Consider the following 16,542-nt stretch of genomic DNA (forward strand, 5'->3'; position numbering starts at 1 on the left):
TATTAATAAATCCATGAGGCGATCGATGTGCCCTGCCCCATTGTAATATCATATCATATCGTAACAAGCTGGAATCTTCGGAATTTTCGAGAGTTTCACGTCTGTGAAATAAATTCCACGACGAACCATCGTTGTTAGAACATTACCGGGTCACTAACGGCTACTTAATTAAGATTAATTACCACTACGTCCAAACAGCGGCGAATTCGTTTCGCGCCGACACGGTCGAACACGAAAACGGGGAAAGAAGAAGAAAAAAAAGAGAAGGGAGGGAGAGGTGGAAGGGAATTGAAGGGGCGAAAAATGTAAAAAAAAAAAGAAAAAAAAATATAGGAAAGGCAAGATTGGATTTGAAATTTCGTCGAATTGGACGTTTCAAGATCCCGTTAACGAACGTTTTCGTTTACACGAGTCACCAGGATATAATGATCGATTGCAATTTTCTGCATTCGTATGCGACAAAGCCAGTGCGCCCGGTGGATTAAATAAATTCCATAATACTCTCCACTTCGATCCCCGGTGAATAATACGTGCTTCCGCGTATTTATTTACTAGGGACTAGGGACACATGTGCGCTCGTATAGAGAGGCACGAATTTATAAAGCTATCACGTGCCCCGCTCTGTCGATCATCGTGCGCCGCTTGTGCTCCCTATAAATGCCATCCTTCTGCCAACGAGACGAGTATCCTCTTTTTCTGCTTTTTAAAATATCGTAGAAATTTTCTCATTTTCCATGATATTCGTCAAAGTTTCCTATTTTAAATATGGTCGAGAAGTCGAGCAGGAAGTAAAAGAGAAGTAGAAACCTTCTGTCAACAAGACGAGTATCCTTTTTTCACTCTCTTTTTTTCTTTTTGGTTTTTAGAAGAAGAAGGTAGAAATTTTCTCATTTTCCATGATATTCGTCAAAATTTCTTACTTTAAGTATAGTTGAGAAGTCGAGCTGGAAGTAAAGGAGAAGTAGAAACCTTCTGTCAACAAGACGAGTATCCTTTTTTCACTCTCTTTTTTTCTTTTTGGTTTTTAGAAGAAGAAGGTAGAAATTTTCTCATTTTCCATGATATTCGTCAAAATTTCTTACTTTAAGTATAGTTGAGAAGTCGAGCTGGAAGTAAAGGAGAAGTAGAAACCTTCTGTCAACAAGACGAGTATCCTTTTTTCACTCTCTTTTTTTCTTTTTGGTTTTTAGAAGAAGAAGGTAGAAATTTTCTCATTTTCCATGATATTCGTCAAAATTTCTTACTTTAAGTATAGTTGAGAAGTCGAGCTGGAAGTAAAGGAGAAGTAGAAACCTTCTGTCAACAAGACGAGTATCCTTTTTTCACTCTCTTTTTTTCTTTTTGGTTTTTAGAAGAAGAAGGTAGAAATTTTCTCATTTCCGATGGTATTCGTCAAAGTTTGCTACTTTGAGAATTCGAGCTGGAAATAAAAGAGAAGTAGAAACCTTTTGCCAACGAGACGAGTATCCTTTTTTCATTCATTTTTTCTTTCTCTTTGGTTTTTAAAAGAAGCAGGTAGAAATTTTCTCATTTCCGATGATATTCGTCAAAGTTTCCTACATTGAGAGGTCGAGCTGGAAGTAAAATAGAAGTAGAAAGCTACTAGAGAAGACCGGTTGATAATCAGTGAGGAATTTTCAACGCGAAAAGATCGAGTTCTATTGTATCTCGACATGATGCACGATATTTTATATCCTTGTTACATACGAGCGCCGCTTCTGCTCCTTGTAAATGCCATCCTTCTGCCAACGAGACGAGTATCCTTTTTTTTTTTTTTGTTTTTAAAAGAAGAAGGTAGAAATTTTCTCATTTTCGATAATATTCGTCAAGGTCTCCTACTTTAGGTATAGTTGAGAAGTCGAGCTGGAAGTAAAAGAGAAGTAGAAAAGTACCAGAGAAGACGGTTGATAATCAATGGGGAATTTTCAACGCGAAAAGATCGATTTCTATTGTGCCTGGACATGATGCACGATGTGTAATAGCCTTGTTACATATGTGCGCTATTCGTTATACGTAACATATTTTGGTACGAAAATTTTACCAACGTATACAACTGACAATCTTGTTAACGATTAATGAACGAATAATGTATCTCTGTCATCATTAATTACAAATAGAAATTAGCCACGTTTAGTACGTTACGTTATCATGTAGTTTAACTAGCGTTTAGACCCTTTAATTACACTACCTTCGTTTCATCGTTAATTGAAATGAATATTTATTTTATTGAGTAAATCTGCGAAACATTGTCTCCATTTAATCTTCCCTTTAAACGTCACTTTTCAACTCAACGTCTAAACGCAACGCCATTCGCTATCGTCAAATAGCTGTGCGATAAGAATAAACGATCAAAAATACAAAATTCATCAATTTGCATAAATTCATGTAACAGTTTGTCCAAAAACTGTATGTTTCTTTCGTATCATAAGTTCACGATAGATGAACGACAATTTCTGTTTTATATTATTTTATTCAATTACGTATCATCCATTTCGTTCTATTTTTATTATTATGTTCGTGCATAATTCGACAAAATAATACAAAACAGAAAAAACATTGTGCGCCTATTATTTCCTTATAAAACGAAGGAAACTTTCACCAAATAGAATTTTACATCAATAACTCGTCCCTATCTACACCGATCGTTTTCGTTTCTTCGTTTTTCCTCGTCTATTTACTTGGAAACTAAGTGATTGCGGATTTCGCCATTAAGCGATATCGACAAAATCCGCAATCACTTAGTTGCCAACTCGATACTTTATTCCTACGAGAAACGTAAAATTTCCAGATGAAGACGCGAAACGATAATGGAAGGTGCGCGTCTAATTGGACAAGAACACGACGACGATGACGACGACGACAGGGTAAACACGAAGAACGCACGAAGAAAAAAGAAAAAAAGGGAACGGAAGACGGAAATTTGCTGGTCGATGATTTACACACGTCGTAGGAAGATCGTAGAACGAGCAGTAGCACCCTCTTGGTGACTCGTGTGCTCGTTCTTCCAGCACGTTTCATCCCCTCGCTGTCAGACGACTGACAGTGCAGCTCTCTCTCTTGATGCCTCTTTCTTTTCCTCTGCAGCGTCGTCTACTCTTCAAATTTTCCCTTCTTTCATAATTTTATTCATTTTTCTTGCCAGCGATCCAACAGCTTTCTGTTTGCCTATGGAAATGCCGTGTCGTCCGACCGCCGTTTCCTCTTCCAGCCTCGCCGACCCAACACTTTTCAACCCTCGTGTACATTTCACGCCCATCCCATCGGCCAGAGCTGTCTGAATATTATTAGTAATTAACGAAAGGAACGGACGCGCTGCGAGATTCGTGCGGCTAGCCGCGCAAGATGATTTTATTATCGAAAACTTTAGCGGCGAGAAGATTGCTCGACGTGGAAATTTCTAATTTCCTGCCAACTTTCGAAACTCGTCCGATAAGCTGACTGTTCTACGGCCGGCAGTCTAAAGACGCGACAATCCACTTTTCTATATAAGTAATATTAAAGATAAAGTACGAAATATAAGATAAGGACGATGTAAAAATAAAGGCTTTACGGATAATTCTGTTAGTTTGGAAAAATAATACGTTGCAGGTTTAATTTGTTAATTATCGTGATTCAATCCAGAGATGGTAGAAAAATAATTGCAAAATAAAATATTTGAAGAGTATCGAGAAAAATATAGAGGCGCGGTGAAACGTTTAAAAAAATGCCAAATTTTCTTTCTTTGTCAAATCTTTATTCCCTTCGAACGCAAATAGAAAGGATAATTTTTAACAAAGAGATAATATTGCTTTTTCTATGGGTATCTGCGTGTATCGAATTATCTTTTCCGAGTTCTATAATCGCTTAAAAACCTAAAAGCATATTGTCATTGCCATTCAATATCGTTCTCGATACCCTCAGATCGATATTAAATTGTACGCACACATACGAGTGTAACGTTTCTATTTCGCGATAATCTAGTGCGTGACGGTATAAAAAGACGTTGAAACGATAAAATATTTTAACCGTATGTTCCCCGGATTTAATATTTGAACGATAGCGATGTACTTGAAAAGTTATATTTCTCTTTTCTTTTAATATTAAATAACAAAAAAGAAAAAGACTCTTTAACCCTCGCTCAAAGAAATATCCCGGCCAATTTTGCATGCAAGAAACGCGCTGGAAAGTTCTTTTGTAAAATATTTACAGCAACGATAATGAGAGCAACAGAAACGCGATTAACCATCGATTAAACTAACGAGCTAGTTTTAATCTTCTTACGCGTAGCTATCCGCAAAGCTACGTCGAACGAGCCAAACCAAAGCAACGATTTAACGCGCAAACTAAACAAAAGCATCGTCCGTGTAGACGAGAAACAGGGAAGAAAAGTAACGGATAAAACTCGTATTTCCATAAAATCGCCGATAAGAACAGTGTTCCGTGACCGAAAGGATTGCGCCGCAACACTGATTCCCAGTAGCCTGTGTGTCGTTGGAAAACGAGAAAGGAGGCAGAAGCGAAAGGCGCAACAAGCGGAGAGAGAGTAGCATCATTTTCCGCGATAAACAGAGAAATGAGGGGTCGAAGCAAGGAAAAAAGCGCAGAGAAAACGAAACGAAGAGCGGGACCGCCTCGCTCGGGATTATCGCAAATGGTTGAAAAAAAAAACAAAAAAAAAAAAAAGAAAAAAGGAAAAGAAAAATTCGAATTTTCCATTGTGGGTGTAAAATGAGCAGCCGAGCCATCCGTAGCGTTCATGGCCGAACGATCACTCGTGGGTGGGTCAATCAGCGTTCGCACATGTATAGCAGGTTTGTGAGAGCAGTAGGTGGAGAGCTGTTGGTGTAGGTGTAGGTATAGGTACATGAGGAGGAGGAGGAGGAGGAGGAAGAGGTTGCAGGACGAGTGGGAGGGAAGGGGAGGGGGTTAGAGAGGGAGGAGAAACGAGAGCTTGCTTTAAATCCGATAGCTCTGTGCAGAGGCGACCACTGGCATTTATTAATTAATAACAAATGTATTCCGGAATGAGTTCAACGTCAAATAAAATGATATTCCTGTCGAGTAATCCAACGTGCTCCCCCTATATGTTCACGGAACAAGAACCGCGGATGGATAGTAAATTCTCGTTGAATTAACAGGCGGCGCGCGTTGAAGATAAAGGCTGTGTTTTCGATAAGGGTGAAACTGCGAACTAAACCTCGTCAACTTGAAAATATCGCTCGAGCAACGACGGGCCGTGGAATTTCACGGAGACGCGAGTTACGATAAATTGATAGATGTTCGGATCGGATTGAATTATCTGTTGGTTTAGTTGGCCGCGATATCGGTCGTATGGAAGCGCGTATTAAAAAGATATTGTTTTTTAAACGACGTTTCGAAGAATTGCGGAGATCGTGGCTGCGTCTGGTTGCTTTGCACGGAGAAACGGTACGAATGATAAGTAGACTTTTTATACTCGCCTTCTTGAATAATTGATACAGCAACTTTTCAAAGTAAAACGAGAACGTGTATCGCTATAACGTAGTAGAAGTCGTGCGAACGTACAATACCACCACAGAGGCAATATTTATATTCCCTCGTTTGTTTATCTTCTTTGGGTAAAAAATTAATTCAAAGAGGATAAATTAAGACTGTCTTTGATTTATCGATTCCAAATGACCAGAGCAAACCGAACCGCGACAGCCATTTGAATTGACACGCTACAGAAGCCAATATAATTGACGTAAAAATAGAGATGATCGGATAAAACTTACGCTAATTTCTCCGAAGATATAACGAAACGCGTATAAAATATCTTATCACCCTTGCTTCCTATTTATCTAGCAATTCTCTGTCCTAAAGTTCGCCTAAAAATCTCGCATCCGAATAAGAAGAGGACGCTCGTTTAACGAATTCGTGGAGAAACACGAAAGGATCATAGACACGTAGAAACGTTTACCTAACAAAATGTTTATCAATCGTTACACGGTTTACCAAAGAAAAAGAGAAAAGAAAAAAGGAAGAAAACGTATCTACGTAGAAACGTACGCGTCGGTAGTCGATAACTATCCCGGAATGACGTTGTCAATTGGAATAGCTGCTTGCGCGTTGCAAGCTTTAACGTGGCTGTAATTTAACCTGCTGGTGGATTATATTTCGTACGAAAGCTTTTGCGAAAGTATGAACGGTGCAGGGCTTGGCACGAGCGGTAACGAGCGCCAACGAGCGTCACCTGCCCTCCGGCTCGGTGCGAATTTCAAATGTCGAAAACCTGATATAACGACCGTTATCGCGAATAATAGCGAGACCGTTGACAGAGACGATGATACCGAAGAGTACTTTTCGATACGAAATCGAATCAAAGCGGAATATCCGAGCCGACTAGTCGTTAGCACGTTAGGCGACGCTCATCGTAATTACTGTGATTCGCTTTGAGCTGAAACCAGTCGACGAATTAAATAGTTGGACCGTGATCCTAATACACCGATACGCGATTAATCGCCAAAGTATTTCACTACTTCGTATCGTGTTCGAATAAAATTTCGTTAAATTTCATCGCCACGAACAAACTGACGAAAACGTAACGTCGACGATAATCTCGGGGATACGCGTCGCATCGATCAGGTCCCAAACGAAAGATTATCAACTTGTGAGAAATTAGAACGTTGAACAGAATTTAACGAGCCACCGAATATATAGGAATAGTCGCTAACGATCGCGCACAGTGAACGCGAATTTCGATAAAATCAATGATAAACGAACGAATAAATTTCATGGGAAAGTTAACGTAACGTTTATTAACACGAACGATCGACGGTTGCTTCAAGGATGACATAGAATTCTCGTGAAACATTAATGCTGTCTCTGGATTAAAAAAATCAAACGTTTTCTTATTTATCGCGTAAGTAAGTTCCATAAGAAAATGTTTCATCTGTCTTGTTTACGCGATTATGTTAATCGCGCGGTATAATCTGATACGCATGGTCGCGAGTAAAAAAGAGGAATCTTATCGTTAACATTGGCAAGCAAATGATTAATTTAACTGACGCATTGGCGCAGATTACGGTAGTAAACAATCGGACGTCGGGTTTGAAAACACCGTGGCAATAATTCGCGTTTAGCCGCTATATATTTTTTCCTCGATGACCCCCGTGTGTTTTTTTTTCATCCCTGATATTATAAAAATCGGATATTACTGGCGTTACCTGTTTCTATTGTTAAACACAGCTACGATATTTCAGCTTCTCTTTTTAATCTTGATAAATTCGTTAGTTTTTCCTCTAACGAAACGAAAAATTAATATAACATTGATAAGCAGAGTATATATAGTATATCGCGATATATTACCACAGTCTCTATGAATAACAATTATTTTTCTCGTCGTCTCAATCGGCTACAACTGTACGTACACGTACGTACAGTTTTGTCGATTTTTCCCAACAACGATTATTAAGTTACAGCATACGAATTAATGGGAAAACTAACGACCGGAAACAATACTTAGCGACACGTTGTCCGGAAAGTGTCTTTCCTTCGTGTTTTTTTTAAACAATGCAAAAGCAACGCAGAAACGTGAAACCAAGTCCGTGAAACGTCGCGATGTTTATCTCAACAAAATAAAATCGATAAAACGAAAGGAACTTTCCGGACAACCTAACAGCTTCAAACGGAAATACAAAATGACAAAGAGAAGGATAAAAGATCGTAAGGGCTTACCGAAATTCATGAAAAGAGGAAAGAACGCCATGTCCCTTCGACGAAAGTCCAATTTTGATCGCTCGACGCAGCCAGTGTTTCTTCGTTAAACGCACGAAAGCGAATAAGAACATTTGGACGTGCGCGACGATATGTGCGTTGATACGAGTCTTCCAGTGTAATGGAAGGGCAACGTCGAATATCTGCTACGCAAAGAAGGTTTTTGCTTCGTTTACATCTACGGAGTAATCTCCGTTGATAACTTTGTATCGGCAACCTTGCGTTAACGTACTTCTGAATTAATCTCTTTGTTTACGTTGAACGAAGAAACAGTCGCAACGTCGAACGTTGTTTGGCAGGATTGCAGGACCCACGTACGTTGATTGGCAATTTTCTTCTCCCATCGATGAATATTACGATCGTTTCAAATCTTCATACTCGTTTTTCTAACAATTTGTACATTTATACCGTAGCCTACCGTTTTGTTATTTTTACAACTGGGATATTTTATTTAACGTTATTCGCGGCTGCTTCTTCCAATGGTTTCTTCTTCCGTATTACGTCGTCCGGAAAGTTTCTTTCGTTTTATCAGGAAATAATAGACGCGGAATATTTGTTATTTTTACGATCGATTTTCTTCCGTCGAGATAAACACCGCGACGTTTCACGGATCTGGTTTCACGTTTCTATGTTGTAAAAAACACGTTCGCGAAAGAAAGACACTTTGCGCACGACCTGATATTCGGAGTATTTAACATCATCACAAACAACTTTACAAATAGTTCCATATAACTAAACAACAAGCAAACTAATTATTCTATTTTTACGATGCTTAATTCGCTTATATATTCTACTTATGTGCATTATTATAACTTTTTTCGCAAGTAGCGTGGGTGTAACAGCGCGCGTAATCTGCTGCGGCGAAATGACAGTATTAGTTTGGGAAATCTTTTAGCCGGGCAATGTCGTTACATAATGTTGGCGCACAGTTTTGTACGACTAACAGTGGCCTATCAGTTTTTCACGGAGAAATAATCCTCTCAGTGCCTACGTCATCGCGTCACGAGGCGAACAAGGGCAGCACGTGTTCCAGGTGAATTTCATCTCTCGTCATGGGCCAGGCTAGCCGCCACACTCGTACGCGTCTATACGCACCCGTCTCTATACCAACACGGCCAGTCACCATAAAAGCATCCAGTGCCCACCCTACTCTCTACCCTCAACTGTTTCAAAATAAAAATGAAAATATAGCCTGTGTAATGTATGGATTACAAAAGAATCGATCCCCGATGCGAACCATCGTCAATATTTATGTTATTTTGTTCTGGAAAACTGAAAACAAAATTCAACCAGGCATAAATCGTTCCTTCGTCCCGTATTCGTTGATTCGCCACATCATTCAACTGTACGAAGCCTTTGTAGCCAAACTATACAACCCTTTTGCGTAACTTGGTCCTGTCTCTCTACTATTGTTAGAAAAAGTAAGATTAAAATAGACGCGAGGAAACGCAGCGAGGGTATATTTCCAATTTTTATATCGTAAACTTTATTTTATTCGAACGAATCGAAGGGCCGTGGATGATTCAAACAAAATAATTGGATTAAGATTTTAAGGAAAAGTAACGAGCGTTAACGCGATGCGTGTTTTTCAAACTTTGAGCAATTTTTTAGCGACACAAACATACGAACGATACGAAAAAATTCGATTGAAAAAGATATTGTTATTGAAGTATTAAAAACATCGTTAGATACGTTCGATGCGAATATTTTCGTCGAATTTGAGGAACGTTTTAAAACGGTAGAAGAACACGAACAACGCGGCAGACTCGAAAAAGAAGTATAAGATATTGCGAATCTTCGTAATAAAAGTATCAGGTTGTGACATGTATTTGCACGCGAAGATAAAAATAGGATGAATTCGCGTTACGATCGGGTAATTCGTAAAAAATGTATGTAGAAAAAATGCAACGATCTATAGATCGTGATATGAAACGTTGTCCTTGAGAATAAAAATAGAGAAGCTGAGAATAGGGGAACCCTTGGGCGGATGCGTTCCAACAGATTCGGACGCGTGTACTCATCCGCTGTCCGTAATCGAACGACCAATGGAAAACTTGGTCGACCTCGATCCTAAATTCGCGATTAGGGCTGCTAATTGCGCATCACGAGCAGATGCAACGCGTATCGCGCGCACTGAAGTACAAAGGGGCGACCGCACCGCAGCGTTCTGTCCAGCAGCAACCTAATCAATGCACATTTCGCTGGCGATTTCCGTAATTGTGGTGACGCATTCGAACGTCCTGAATCGCTCAGAGATGAATAAACAAGCAAACGGACGAATCAGCGAACGCTTTGACGCGCGCACGTTATCTTTCGTCCGATTTTTCCCCACCTCAGCAAACAATTTTTAAAACGATCGCCATGACGAGATTAGGTGGCTGTCGTTCGTCCAACCATAGCGAACATCGTCGCTCGGACAGGACAATTTTATATGAAAACGATCAAAGAGGTAGCTTGTGAACGAAATAGTAGGTTGTCCGAAAAGTTCCTTTCGTTTTATAGGAAAATAATAAACGCGCAATGTTTGTTTTATATCAATGTAGCGGCACATGAGTTAGAGGCTCAGTTGTCACTCAGTTATCAACGAATTATCGGCGATCTAATTAACGAGTCATTAGCGATCTTATTTTACGACTTGTACACAGTACGGGCGTCTCAGCGAATATAGCCCGTATATTAATTTATTACTTTTATTTAAAATATACTTGACGGGTTGCAGCAGCAATCTCTCGCTCTTGTTATTCTATTATTATTGATCCTCATCCAATCCGCCACATTAGTTTATTGAATTATGTACGAACATAATAATAGAAATATAACGAAATGAATGATACCTAACTCAATAAAATATAAAATAGAAATGGTTGTTCATTTATTATCATCTTATGAAACGAAAGAAACTTTCCGGACAACCTAATAGCGAGACGACTTGCGATCAAACTGTGCGCTACCAAGAGCTACAGAGTCAAGTTAATTCGTGGTACAAAAGAGAATATGATTCGTGTAAAACATTGTAATATTTCTAAGAAACACGATATATAACAATGTGTATATTGTGCTCTCTAATGTAAGTCAATAAAATAATATAAAACAGAAATTTTCGTTCATCTATTATCACCTTACGAAACGAAAGAAACTTTCCGGACAACCTAATATAATCGGACAATCGTTAAAACGATCGTCTAGAAGAATTACAAGGCGAAAGCAACAGTTGAAGGAAAAATCCAAGCAGCTAGTCATTAGACGCGGAAACCGAACGATGGTAAAACAAACGAGTGGAAACGATTGTCGACGTCGATGGAGGATGAAGAGGACAGGAGGGAGGATCGGAGAACGAATTAGAAGAATTTCGCCATAAAAACTGGTTTTCCAGCGGAGAAGGGGTGTGTGTAGTGGAGGAGAGGGTGGGTGGGTTGGTAGAGTACCAGGGAATATCGGTGTTGGTGGTATTGTACGGTAGCCGATATTAAAATGCCGGTGATTGATGTGTGTACCGTGCTGAGCGGTACCGCGTTACGATACACACCATGGCAATGGGGCAGCCAATGGGAATCTCACCCTACGCACCTTACTAAAATACGGGGGCCGTCATAACGGGGTGATATTGCATCTTCGTACGGCCTACGGGTTCCCTTGCTTCTTTGTGATCCATCGAAGAGTAGCCAAAGTTTTCGCGGTCCAGAGGAAAAAAGGAAAGAAAGAGAAGAAGGACGATCGGTATTTATATGTGCGTAAATCATCGGGGCTATTGTGGCGATGCGTCGCAACGCCACGTCTTTCCGCTTGCTGGAAGGGTCGCGCTACCACTAAATCTTACGATTATACGATTCCTCTGTCCGACCATCGGATCGATCCTGCTTTTTTTAATTTATGATATCGATTTCTATCCACGTTATTCGTACGGTCCATCTTCCACGCTACCATAACAGAGCTACAGGATGATGGCAGGTCAGCTTTATTTCTTTCTCTTTATCTTAAATCGTTGTATTTGTCGCTGCTCCAACTTCCGGATCAAAGTTCGATTATATATGTATTGGACTGGCAACTAAGTTATTGCGGATTTTGTCATTAGGTGGTATTGACAAAATCCGCAATCTCTTAGTTGTCAACACAATAGCTAAGGGAAATTTAATATCGAGATAACCAGTTTTCGATGCAGTTTTCTATCTAAATATCATGAGAATGATTGTAATTAAGATACTATACAAGGCGACGCAAAGGAGAAAAATCATCATTTTGACGATAGGAATAAATTCTTTGGACGACTTGGCGCCTTCAAGGTTGTAGGGTAACTCACTGTCCTTTTGTCAGAAGATTCGTCAATTTTCCTACTCCGTGGACAGAACCTTCAGGACGTTCTTATCGCTATACACCTGGGGTCAAGTACGACGATCGGGTCATTGGCTACATCGCTCGTTTCCAAACTGTAGCATTCGCGCCTCTTGCAATTTGCCGCTCAAAATTACACACCCAGGATTCTTGAAATTTTCAGGACAGAAAAAGAAAGAAAAGACAATATCGCTTTTGAACGACGTAAATTAAATTACAAACTGTAATATCAAAAATGTAAACCCAACGCAAAATATGGTACGGCCACGTCGTACCATCGCGTAATGGTACTTTTGCCAAAACCACTTTCAAACAGAAATTCATTGTTTATCGTGAACACACATATGTATTTATATTTTTCATGGGAAATAAACGTTATATGGATGAAAAAAAACCTACGATTCTTGCGATTCGTCGGCAAACCGGAACTCGTGGCTATCGTTAGGCTGGTGGCCCTTGAAAGGCCTTGACACGTGTCACAACGACACGTGTCGCTCGTATAGAAATCGCTACGCTGACGCGCAGCATGGGATATCGTTGATGTACTAAGGATTTACATGAAAACACGCGGGAAATGTAAAATTCACAAACGCCATAACCAAACATCAAATTTCGTATCGAAGACAGGAGACGCTCTGATATTTTCAAATGAAAATGTACGTAGTATGAAAACCTACACCAAAGTGAATTGCTCGGTTAAAAATTCAAGAAACACTTTCTCAGAACCTTTCTCAACGATCATTCAAACGATACGTAACGTCAAAAATATTGCAAAAGTATCGTACTGCAAGTTTCAAACGTTTAAAAATCCAGCAAAAAGGAGAAAACGATCGACGATGTTCAAAGTAACTGATCCTTTTAAAGGAGAATCTGTACGCGCGTTAATTCGTGAAAAATGTGGTTGGAAAATGAAGAGTAAACACACATTCGGTACAATTAGAGGGATTGATAGAAGGGATTGGATAGGTTGGATAGCAAGTCGAAAAGTATACACGCGTGGCTGTTGCGAGGTGGCGACCATCCGAATGCTTGAACACTAAAATCGACATTCGAGGTAAACTGCCAGGGAGCATCGCGTTATCATCAGCTGTTACCTGGTCGGCCATTAGCGATAAATTGACAGGCAAACACGGAATTGATTTTAGCACCGCAAAACTCGGTTTCTGCGGTGTCTCGCCACCCACACTTAACCGTTTGCCGTTCAGTATCCGCTCTCGCGCGCGGAAAGGGCTCGAAAGCTCGGCCGTAATAAATCGATGTAAACGCGACCGACGACAGAAACGAGAACGGGAGACAAATCATCCGGCGGACTAAGCGATTCGACCGAACAAAAAAAAAATATCACGCGATCGAGTGTTATCAAAACAGCGTTTGTCAATGAAACGAAAATATTGCGAGGCTGGCTAACGGGCGAAACCGCGAGAGAAACCGCGCACAGTTCCGATTATTCGTTACCGTTTGCTAATCGAGGCCAACCCGATCCACACGATTTTTTTTTTATACCTTTTCACGATATTTCGTTTTTTTTTTTTTATCTCTGTCGTTGTATCGTACCTGCGCATAGAATTAGGACCGTTTAATCTCTTAATGCTTCGATCGCGAAGATAACAATTATATGGAAGAAAATTCGCGGATGCGATGCGGAAACGAAACAGAATAAAAAGTAGGAAGAAGATCGAGAGACAAGAAGCGATCTCTTTCGAAGAAGAGAAAAGCGACCCGAGCAGATCGTAGAGGCGATCGTTGGCGTTCAATTTCGCAACACGACATGTTCTTCCATCGAATAAATAAAATAATTGCTACCTACGAATGCGAGGTATCTACGCTAAAACGACAGTTGATCAAACTTTTGTTATCGATTTGGATAAAACAGTTTCTGAGATTCATTTATCCAACTTTATTTCATTTTTCAAGACATATTTCGATATTTCGAGTTTCCTGTGTTTCTCTTCTTTTTAAGTAAATCGAAATGACACGATACAGACTGTTACGACACAACGATCGAGCGTTTTAAATTGAACGAAGATGACGCGAAGCGAACGATAAAATACTTGGAAACGTAAAATACGACGTTTCAACTAACAAGAAGAAGGGTGAGATCGCAACGCGAAGGTAACGGTCGATCGAGCTTAGAAAAATCGTGGAAAAATCGAGCTAACCTACCTTCCATTTGTAAAAATCATACGAAATAGTAAGAGGGGTGAATATCATACCGAAACGAAATACAGTTCTCCCTTTCCTTCACTTATAAACGCCTTTCTTGATCCAACGACAAGGAACGAACCAACATTCCCGTTAGCAGTCGTATTCGTAGTATTATCAGGCTGGAATGTCGCCGTAATAAATGGTAGAATCATGCCCTCCCCTCGCACAGCGAGACACAAACAATCCCCGACCGCGATTCACCCTTATATTGTTACTGGAACAAAGAGTCGCGCCATGGATGACTTGTGCTATGTGCTTTATGGTAACCACCCCTTATCCACTATTCCACTGCTCTTTCGAGTCGCCAGGAAAATCAGGGTTATCTGTAGGTTCAGCTTAAATCTAGTACGTTCGCGTTACCTGATCAGAACGATCGTTTCGACCTTTCTGTTTCTTCTTTTTCTTCCTCTTCGAAGAAAATAAAGTGCAATTTATCTACCTCCTTGTCTACACGTTATATTTATGTTATAACACTTACTTGAGCGACTTTAATTGTTTAATAATTAATTTAAAGTGTATTAAATTTCGTGTGATTTTATATCTTCCGTAGGATTGAAGAAATTCGAAACTAGGAAAATCGGGGGTAGAATGTGGTAAAAAAATGGTAGCGAGATTTTGTCGCAAGTAGAGCAGCGATATTTATACAAATTGCTATTTTATTTCCCTACGATCGTTTCGACCTTTCTGTTTCTTCCTTTTCTTCCTCTTCGAAGAAAATAAAGTGCAATTTATCTACCTCCTTGTCTACACGTTATATTTATGTTATAACACTTACTTGAGCGACTTTAATTGTTTAATAATTAATTTAAAGTGTATTAAATTTCGTGTGATTTTATATCTTCCGTAGGATTGAAGAAATTCGAAACTAGGAAAATCGAGGGTAGAATGTGGTAAAAAAAATGGTAGCGAGATTTTGTCGCAAGTAAAGCAGCGATATTTATACAAATTGCTACTTTATTTCTCTACGATCGTTTCGACCTTTCTGTTTCTTCCTTTTCTTCTTCTTCGAACAAAATTTTAATGCAATTTATCTACCTACCTGTCTACACGTGATATTTATGTTATAGCACTTACGTGATTTTAATTGTTTAATAATTAATTTAAAGTGTATTAAATTTCGTGTCTTTTGTAGGATTGAAGAAATTCGAAACTAGGAAAATCGAGGGTAGAACCTGGCAAAAAGATGCTAGCGAGATTTTGCCGCAAATATTTACACAAATTGCTATTTTATTTCCCTACGATCGTTCGAATTCTTACGATATTATTACCCCGGTTAATTAAAATCTTCCTCCCGTTGCGAGTCATCGATTTGCAGAAAATTGCAATTTAACGAAACGTCGACATTCTTAACGACGGTAAGATCGTAAAACGAAGAGCAAAAAGGTTCGCCACTGTACGTGGCAACGCGATTTAAAAAATCCAACGATTCTTCTACGTGGAATTCTGCACGGCAGGACGAACAAAGACTACAGCAACGATGCAAACGCGAATTAAACAGTCGATAAGATCGGATTACAAGGACACGTGGGGCGGGAGCGAAAGGCAGGGAACAAGAGTAGCAAAAGGCGGAAAGTAGAAATAAAGTCGTCGGGCGAAATTTATCTCGCGGACGTTTCCCCGTCGGGGTATCGCGATGTTTTCCATCTTCTCTCCGCTTCATAACTTCTTTTCAGGCTGGTCGGTCATTTTTTTATTAAACCACCGCTGCTATTTGCAGTCGGCTACGAGGAGCACGGTGTGTAACCCCCGAGATACGTATAACGTAGCCGTGTGGCAGCCGGGGCTACTTGGTGACAAACGTTCCTTTTCTCGTCTCGTAGCCGGCTCGGTGGCTGGCGCTGGCGCGTTGGCGCGCGCGTTTTTGCGCTCGTACGTGCGCAGCCTGTGTACCGTGGCAATATGGAAGATCATATGTCATGCAGAAGCCGGTGGAGGAGAAACAGAGGAGGGTGAGTCCACGCACACCCTCGTTCTCTTCGCATGCACACAAAAGCGGCGTACGCGGGTCAAACAGAGATGGCCAGAGAGAGAAAGAGAGAGAGAGAGAGAGTACAACGCGTGTAGAGACACGATGTAGCAGAGGTGCACGTTAAAAGAGAGACAGAGAGAGAAAGAGAGAGAGAGAGAGAGATGCGTACGTACGTACGCGCCAGCCCTTTTGGTATACGCGTACAGTATACACATATACATAAGTAACGTTTGTAATCTGTGTGCACGTGAACTATAGCACGGTCGGCACTCACACGAACGGAGATTGAATTCCAGCAAACGGCGATGTAACGTCGCCGGAAACGA

The 16,542-nt window shown here is 40.2% G+C and overlaps 1 protein-coding gene and 1 long non-coding RNA gene across 2 annotated transcripts in view; both read right to left on the reverse strand.

Moving 5' to 3' along the window:
- The window catches only part of LOC126923593 (E3 ubiquitin-protein ligase Rnf220-like), a 192,754-nt gene that overhangs the window by 112,629 nt on the left and 63,583 nt on the right, over nt 1–16,542 (reverse strand). The window lies entirely within an intron of this gene.
- Nucleotides 36–1,476, reverse strand: LOC126923610 (uncharacterized). Its single transcript, XR_007713239.1, has 2 exons — nt 1,327–1,476; nt 36–1,165 (listed from the first exon to the last, which is right to left on the reverse strand). It is a non-coding gene; the product is annotated as an uncharacterized LOC126923610 (long non-coding RNA).

Source organism: Bombus affinis, chromosome 13 (genome assembly GCF_024516045.1).
Source record: "Bombus affinis isolate iyBomAffi1 chromosome 13, iyBomAffi1.2, whole genome shotgun sequence".
Taxonomy (NCBI): domain Eukaryota; kingdom Metazoa; phylum Arthropoda; class Insecta; order Hymenoptera; family Apidae; genus Bombus; species Bombus affinis.